Source organism: Gossypium arboreum, chromosome 8 (assembly GCF_025698485.1).
Source record: "Gossypium arboreum isolate Shixiya-1 chromosome 8, ASM2569848v2, whole genome shotgun sequence".
In the NCBI taxonomy this organism is placed as follows: domain Eukaryota; kingdom Viridiplantae; phylum Streptophyta; class Magnoliopsida; order Malvales; family Malvaceae; genus Gossypium; species Gossypium arboreum.
This window is the reverse complement of record NC_069077.1, coordinates 59502306-59511414: the sequence shown is the minus strand read 5'-3', so window position 1 is coordinate 59511414 and position 9109 is coordinate 59502306. Positions and strand designations below refer to the sequence as shown.

The following is a 9109-nucleotide window of genomic DNA, read 5'->3' as shown; positions in this document are numbered from 1 at the left end:
TATTAAGCTCACATCTTATACATTTTAAATAGGTACCTGTACCACTCACAACATGGTTATACTTTCCTCATTTAACTTAAACTGTGACTCTCACCGTTGACCCATTTGAAATGCTATCGGATATTCATTAAACCTCAAACATAGGGTATGATGCCGATGCCATGTCCTAGGCATGGTCTTACACTGGCTCATCCATCAAGTCGATGCCATGTCCCAGACATGGTCTTACACTGACTACCGAAATTGAGGCCGACGCCATGTCCTAGACATGTTCTTACACTAGCTCTCACATATCCATGCCGATGCCATGTCCCAGACACAGTCTTACACTGACACCTCTATACATGCCGATGCCATGTCCTAGACATGGTCTTACACTGACAAATCTCATAGTCGATGCATGTCCCAGACATGTCTTACATTGGCTCACATCTCAAGGTCGATGCATGTCCCAGACATGTCTTACACTAGCTCTCGTCTCAATGCTGATGCCATGTCCCAGACATGGTCTTACACTGGCACACAAATAACCTGAATGTCATGGCATGAATATTTGATTTATTTCCTAAGGTTCAAACGGGAGTTCTACTATCTCAATATTCATCATACATAATCATTTCCACAAACAAGCAATTTATGCTATATCAATTCAAACATATATAATAACAGCGTAGTTGTATTATTTACATACAACTTACCTCAGATTACAAAATGTAGACGACTAGTTCGACTTAGTCCACTTATTTTGTTTTTCCCTGGCCTAGGCCCGGATTTTGTAATTCTTGATCTATAATGATAAAAATTCACAAATTTAATCATTTTATTGATCTAGGTACTCCAAAATTCATAATTGGGCAAAATGACCATTTTGCCCTTAGACTTTCACAAAATGACCATTTTGCCCTTAGACTTTCACAAAATGACCATTTTACCCCTTGACATCGAAAATTGAATTTTTATCACATTTTCTCCATAATCAATCCTAGCAGAATACTTTTTAAATTAGGATCAGCCAACAATTCTAATTATTTCACACATTTATCAACTATTTTACAACTTATGCAAAATGGTCCTTAGTTAGGGTTTCCATGAAAACTACTTCACAAAAGTTGTTTATTTCACAACCATGATTCCTTTTCTTCCATAAAATTTCAGAAAACAACATGAACGCTCTCATGGTAAAACCTTAGATTTTCAACCATTTTTCAAAATAATCCCCTTATTTGAAAGCTCATGCTACAAGGGTTCTAAAAGTACAAAAATCATCCAGAAAAACTATCAAGATCATTTACTTGTAGAGAGACTAAGTGGCTAAAATTTCAAGCTTCAAAAATCCCTTTAATGGCTGCTATTTTCGGTGGAAGAGAAGAAATAAAAGATGAAGCCTTTTGTTTTTATTTTAATATTACAACTAGTCAAAATAGGTCACCAAAACCTCGCCTAATTTTGACTTCCTTGTCTCATGGCCGGCCAAGCACAATTCTAAGGTCTATTTGCCCTTTGAAGACCCCCAATTTATGATACATAGCAATTTAACACCCTTAGCTATCAAATTAAGACTTTTCCACTTCATGCAATTTAGTCCTTTTTCACAATCAAGCATGAAATCACTAAAATTAATTCACCAAAATTTTCATACTCTCATATAACCATGCCACAACACATAAAATAATATTAAAAATAATTTCTCTGCCCTGGATCAGTGGTCCCAAAACCATTATTTTGACTGGGCCCCAAAATCCGGTTGTTACATGAATTGTCATTACAAGGGATTTAGCCTGGACTGGTAATCCCGCCGTAAGGATTAAGGTTCGCGGGAGTGCGCTCGATGAAAAGGTCACTAACATGAATTGATGATAAATGAGTTAGCACATTATAACTGTACTATGGAATATCCATCGAGAATCCGAGGAATTCAACGGGATTAATATGAGAAATGGAATTGGAATGCTTGTAATGATGAACTCATCTAAGACTATTATTATCATGTATTGTTATGTGACTAACTTGTATGATTAAGTATGCCATGAGAATTAACGATGTTTATATTAATATCTATTGTGTAATCGAGTTTGGGATCCATGAAATGGTGAGTTCATGATTAGTTGAAAATGATCTTATGATAGTTATCATTGTATTGCACTAAAACAGTTTTGGACAGCAGCAGTAGTCTGACTTTGAAAATCCACCAAATATTGTGGAAGTCAAAATAAAGGTAGAATTAAATATGAAATGAAATATTATTAAGTCTAGTTTCACATAGAAGAAACAGTATAAGCAAAAAAATTTAATATTATGAGATATTCAAATTCTTGTGAGACAGAGTCAGAATCAGTTTGGAATCCCCTATTCTGACTTGGGAAAACCATTAGAAATTATAAAAAAATAATAATGGGTTAGAATTCATATTACTAAGTCCTCAATGAGTCTATTTTTAAAGGAAATAGATGGTAGCATCAGTCGAGCACCGTACTATGAGATAAATAAATTCTAGTGAAGAAAGGTCAAAGTTGTCAAATAGCAAAATAGGGGAGAATTTAAATAATAAAATGTACTTATAGGAAAGACCAAAAATTTTGAAAATTTTATAGTAATAATATATGTGAGTCTAGTTTTAGATAAAATTAGCAGATCTTAGTTTGGAGTTTTTTAGTTCTAGATATAAATAATTTAGTGACTATGACTTGAGAAAACAGCATGACTAGAATATAAGGTGTAATTATGGTTGTATTACCTTGAGAAGCATGTTGGCATATTGCTTATTATTTTCATATGGACTTACTAAGTGTAAGCTTACCCCCTTCTTTTCATTTTTTTAGTGTTTTCAGGTTAGCTTAAGGTTGGAGATCACCGAAGGCATTATCACACTATCAAGTCATCATTTCGGAAGTGTCGACTTATATATATATGTTAAGCTTTTACAAGTGAGTGGCATGTATAAAGGCTTAGTTTTTATGTTAGATGTTATCATGAGTAGCAAAATGTGTTGGCTCATGTTGATTCGTTGTATATAGCCATGGCGTGTAGCTTATAATGTTTTGGCTTATAAGCCTAATTATCCTTACTATTTGTTAATGCCTTACAATGTGATTATAATTGTTTTATTATGGATGAATAGTATAACATATGTGCATGAGAATGCCTTAGGACCATTCTAGGTGGTCATGGCTATGGAATAAATGCATAAATTGGCATTAAGTTGATAATGATTGAACATGGACATTTGTTGAATAAGTAGAGATTAATTATTGGATAATATGTTATTGTTGATTGTTAAAAACGTGTGTAACAGCCTGATTTTAGGGCTAGTCGGAACAGTGGTTTTGGGAACATTAACCCGAGGTTGATGAAATTATTTTTTATATTATATTATGTATTGTAGCATGATTAGATAAGTACATGAAAATTTTGGTGAATTAATTTTAGCGATTGCTTGCTTAATTGCGAAAAAGGGCTAAATCGCATAAAGTGCAAAAGTATTAAATTGTTATCTAAAGGTGTTAAGTTTCCATGAACCTTAATTTGGGGGTTTTTAAAGGGTAATTAGACCCTTTCCTAAGAGCTTAGCAGGCCATAGGGAGCATATTGGCCAAAAAGTCAAAAGTTTAGGTGGTTTGGTAACTTAATTGAATAAAATAAGACAAGATGACTTCATCCTTTCATTCTCTTCTCCTACCACCGAAATTTTAAGCCATTAGAGTGGTTTTGAGCTTCAAAATTTCAGCAACTCTAAGCCTTTGCAAGTAAGTGATTTTAATGAATTTTCTTAATGATTTTTACATTTTTGGACCTTTTGAAGCATGAACTTTCAAATGAGGGGACTATTTTGCAGGATAGACAAGAGTCTAAGGTTTTGCCATGAAAGCATGTGTGTTGTTAACTGATATTTTACGAAAGAATATGTGCCTTAGATGGGTAATAAACAACTTTTGTGAAGGGATTTCTCACGAAAACCCTATTAGGGACTATTTTGTATAAATTGAGAAATAAAAGATAAATGTGTGAAATAGTGGAAATTTTGGATTGCTATAAGAGTAAAAAGGGTTCAGCTACGCTTATAATATTAAGAAATTCGATAAAAAATTCAATTTTCGAGCATACGGGTAAAATGGTCATTTTGTGAAAGTCTAGGGGCAAAATAGTCATTTTCCCAATTATGAAATTTTGAGTGTATAAATCGATGTGCTGATGAAATAAATGAATTTTATTAATTTAAATCAAGAGAAGCATGATTCGAGTCTTGATCGGGGTAAGAATAAAGTTTACGAGGATTAAGCTCGTCTTCATCATTTTGTATCGAGGTAAGTACATATGTAAGTAATGTGTTAACGAAGTTTACTTTAAAATACTTTGATGATATACATGCATAATTAGCTTATTATTGTTATGTATCTAAAGTCTATCTGTTTCCATGAATGTGTAAAAGATAAGTTGTAATTTATACATATTTTTATCCCATGCTTAGCACATTTTTTGGATTAATTATTATTAGATTTATGGAATTTGATGCTCCTAATCCTTTAATGTCATGTTTTATACTTAGGTGAGCATAACAGAGTAAAAGAGCGAGAAATGGGAGAAAAATGGAGAAAATGGGTCAACGTGGGAAATCAACACGGCCTAGACTTCCTCACACGGGTAATTCACATGCCCGTGTCTATTTAGCAGACTCTAAACACGGCCTAAGCCACTTCACACGAGCGTGTCCCTATCAAGCCCAAGTCTAGTTCTATTCGAAAAAGGACACTCTTGAGGGTTTTGAAGCATTCTAAAGCCTATGTAAATACCCCAGGAGGTACCTAGAAAGGACAAACGGAGTAGGAGGCAAGGAATTACTCGAAAAAAGCCGATTGATCCATCTCAAAAGCCAGATTCTCCTTCAAGAATGAAGATCTCCCTTCAATTTCCTTCAAGGGTTTTTGGGTTTTCTTTATGTTTTTTTATTATTATTCTTCTAAGATGTTAACTTTTACACTTATGAACTATGCCCTCTAAATACCTAAGGGGAATGAAACCTAAGACGGATCTTGTTATTATTTTCTGAATTATATGATAAGTACTTGATTTGTTCTTAATTATGCTTGATTTGTTCTTAATTATGTGTTCTTAAATTCTTGTTTTAATATTCCAGGATATTGATTTAAGTTTTGATGTGCTTATTCAGAGGAGCAAAAGTCCCTGTCTAAGAGTAGATCTAGCATAATTAAGTGGAGTTGATTTCATCCTTAGACATAAGGTGACATAAATCTACCAAATTAGGGTCAAACCTAATAAGGGAATCCATAGATCGAGTTAATGCAACACTAGGGATTTTAATTAGAAAGAGATTTCTATTAATCAACCTAGGGTTAGACGTTGTTAGTCTCTCGAGAGATAATAATATAACTTATGAATTTCTACCGATCGAGTCAAGTGAATAAATCATTTGGTTCAGAGTCAGGTAACAAGTGAAGTCTAGGTGGATTTTTCCTTGGGTATTGTCCAAATCAATCAGTTTTCCCCAAAAGTATTTCCCCAATTTTCTTTATGTGCATTCTTAGTTTAGTTAATTAGTTTAGATAAAGTAAATCCCTTTATTTTTAGGCTAGATAATAAAAAGAAAGTTAATACTAGTACTTTTAGTTCTTGTGGGTTAGACATTTCGGTCTTGATATAAACTATTCTACTGTTCGATAGGTGCGCTTGCCTTCATCGTGATATTAGTTAGTTTTCAAGTACGATCAATCATAAATATAAAACTTATCACACATACACCAAGTTTTTGGCGCCGTTGCTGGGGAACTAAAATAGTAGGAACGCTTAGTTTTTATTACTTTAGCCATTTATTTTATTGCAATTTAAATTTTATCTGAGTTTTGTTAATTTTACTAAATTTTCTTTTGTTTTCTTCTGACAGGTTTTTTATTTTATGACTAGAAAAAACCCATTAGGACCATTACTTTTTGATAGTGAGATTGAAAGCACAGCTCGTAGAAACCGAAGAGAAATAAAGTGAAACATAAGAAACATAGAGGAAGGACAAGAGGAAGAAATCCATAATACAACCGAGGAGATGGCTGAAAATCAGAATAATCAACTTCCTCCTGTGGTTGCTGCAGATCCAATAAATCAGAATCCTGCTCCTTGTACTATGTATGACTATTATAAACCTACTTTAATAGGAGCCGAATCGAGTATAGTTAGACCTGCTATTACTGCAAATAATTTTCAACTAAAACCTAACACAATTCAAATGATACAACAGTTTGTTCAGTTTGATGGTTTCCAGGACGAGGATCCAAACACTTATTTGGCAAATTTTCTAGAGTTTTACGACACTTTTAAGATCAATGGCGTTTGTGACGATGCTATTTGCCTTCGGTTGTTTCCCTTTCCATTGAGGAACAAAGCTAAACAGTGGTTGAACTCATTACCACGAGGGTCAACTACTACTTGGGAACAAATGACCAAAGAAATCTTACTTAAATATTTTTCGCCTACTAAAATGGCTAAGTTGAGGAATAATATCTCTTCTTTTGTGCAGATGGATCTAGAAACACTATATGATGCATGGAAGAGATAGAAGGATCTATTGAGAAGGTGCCCTCACCATGGGTTACCTCTATGGCTACAGGTTCAAACTTTTTACAACGGTCTGAATCCTTCGACTAGATAGATGATTGATGCAGCTACTGGTGGGACAATTAATAATAAGGCACCTGAAGAGGTTTATGAATTTATAGAAGAGATGTCACTGAATAATTATCAGTGGCAAGTCATGAGGACAAAGCCGACCAAAGTAGTCGGTATTTTTAACGTTGATTCGGTCACTATGCTCTCTAATTAGGTAGAACTTCTGAATAGGAAAATTGATGGTTTACTTTGTTCTTCACAAGTTCACCCAATAATACAATACGAAGCAAGTAGAGGTGGATCGAGCAATTCAGAATACCCACCCTATGGCCACAACATGGAAAACGAGCAATTAAATTAATGGGTAATTATCATCGACCCCAAAATAATCCTTATAATAACACTTATAATGCAGGTTGGAGGAACCACCCAAATTTCTCATGGGGAGGCCAAGGGAATCAGAGACCACCACCCCCACCAGGCTTCCAACAACAACCTTACCAGCAAGAGAAAAAGCTGAACCTTGAGGAGATGATTACAAAATTTATTTCAGTAGTGGAAACCCATTTTCAGAACACTGAAACTGCACTTAAAAATTAGTAAGCATTGATCCAAGGGCTCGAGAATCAAATTGGACAACTGGCTAAGATGATTTCAGAGAGACCACTAGGAAGTCTACCTAGTAATACCGAACCTAACCCAAAAGAGCATGTGAAAGCAGTTACACTTAGGAGTACGAAAGTGTTAGCTGAATCTGAAAAGAAGCCACCAAAAGAAGCTGATAGACCCGAAAGAGAGGAGGTAAAACCCGAAAACAATGACAATCCAATGTCAAAGGAATATAAACCACCAATCCCATATCCAACAAAGTTAAGGAAAGACCGCATGGATGCACAATTTGGTAAATTTCATGAACTTTTTAAACAACTGCATATCAACTTACCTTTTGTTGAAGCTATATCGCAGATGCCTCTATATGCAAAATTTTTAAAGGAGCTTCTAACAAATAAAAGGAAATTTGAAGACTTATCTACAGTGGAACTTAACGAGGAGTGCTCGGCCATACTCCAAAATAAACTGCCAACCAAACTGAAAAATCGATGAAGTTTTACTATTCCTTGCTTAATTGGTAGTTTTAATGTTGATAAGGCACTAGCTAATTTAGGCGCTAGCATTAATTTAATGCCATATAAAATGTTTAAACAACTTGGTCTTAGGGAACCTAAACCCTCTAGGATGAGTATTCAACTAGCTGATAGATCTGTTAAATATCCTAGGGGTATTATAGAGGATGTACTTGTAAAAGTAGATAAATTTATATTCCCTGTTGATTTCATTGTACTTGACATGGATGAAGATGTTGAAGTGCCTTTAATTTTAGGACGTTCATTTTTAGCCACTACTAGAGCTGTTATTGATGTTGGTGATGGTAAATTGGTACTTAGAGTAGGTGACGAAGAGAGTATTTTTAAAATTTATGATGCCATGAGATTTTCTAGGGAACAGGATGACTCATGTTATTTTATTGACTCTATTGATTATGCTACACAAGATTCTTTTCAAGAAATCATACATAAGGACACATTGGAACTGTATATTACCCAAGGAGAGGAGGTAGATGATGATTCCAATGAACACTCCCCAAGACAAGCAGAATATGAGGGTATTAAGGTAAACGATGAACTTAAGCAAAAACCCTCTATTAAAGAACCTCCCAAACTGGAACTTAAACAATTGCCAAATCACTTGGAATACGTATTCCTTGGAAATAATTCTACACTACCAGTGATTATTTCTTCTAACTTGCAACCCAAGGAGAAAGAGGAATTACTCCAAGTATTAAGAGAGCATAAAAGGGTCATAGCTTGGAAAATTTCTAACATTAAAGGGATTAGCCCTTCTTTTTGCACCCACAATATTTTAATGAAAGATGAATATAGGCCATGCATACAATCTCAAAGACGACTGAACCCCAACATGAAGGAAGTAGTTAAAACTAAAGTAATTAAACTCCTAGATACTGGAATTATTTATCCTATTTCTGACAGTTCTTGGGTAAGTCCAGTGCAGGTTGTTCCTAGGAAAGGAAGCATGACTGTTGTAACCAATGAGAAGAATGAATTAATTCCAACGAGGATGACTATAGGAAGCTGAATGCTACCACGAGGAAAGATCACTTCCCCCTGCCATTCATCGACCAAATGTTGGAAAGAATATCAGGGCATATGTACTACTGCTTTCTAGACAGACTCTTTGGTTATTTTCAAATCCCAATAGCTCCTGAAGATCAAGAAAAAATGACATTTACATGTCCATACGATACGTTTGCTTATCGTAGAATGCCTTTTGGATTACGTAATGCTCCTGCAACTTTTCAACGCTGCATGATGGCCAATTTTGATGAACTCGTAGAAGACATCATGGAGGTATTTATGGATGATTTCTCGGTATTCGTTAACTCTTTCCATCTTTGCCTTAAAATTTTAAAATGAGTTTT

General features: G+C 34.6%; 1 non-coding gene across 1 annotated transcript; it reads right to left on the bottom strand.

Moving 5' to 3' along the window:
- Positions 1–6490: 6490 nt before the first annotated feature.
- Positions 6491–6597, bottom strand: LOC128280143 (small nucleolar RNA R71). The gene has a single exon (XR_008270325.1). It is a non-coding gene; the product is annotated as a small nucleolar RNA R71 (small nucleolar RNA).
- Positions 6598–9109: the final 2512 nt, after the last annotated feature.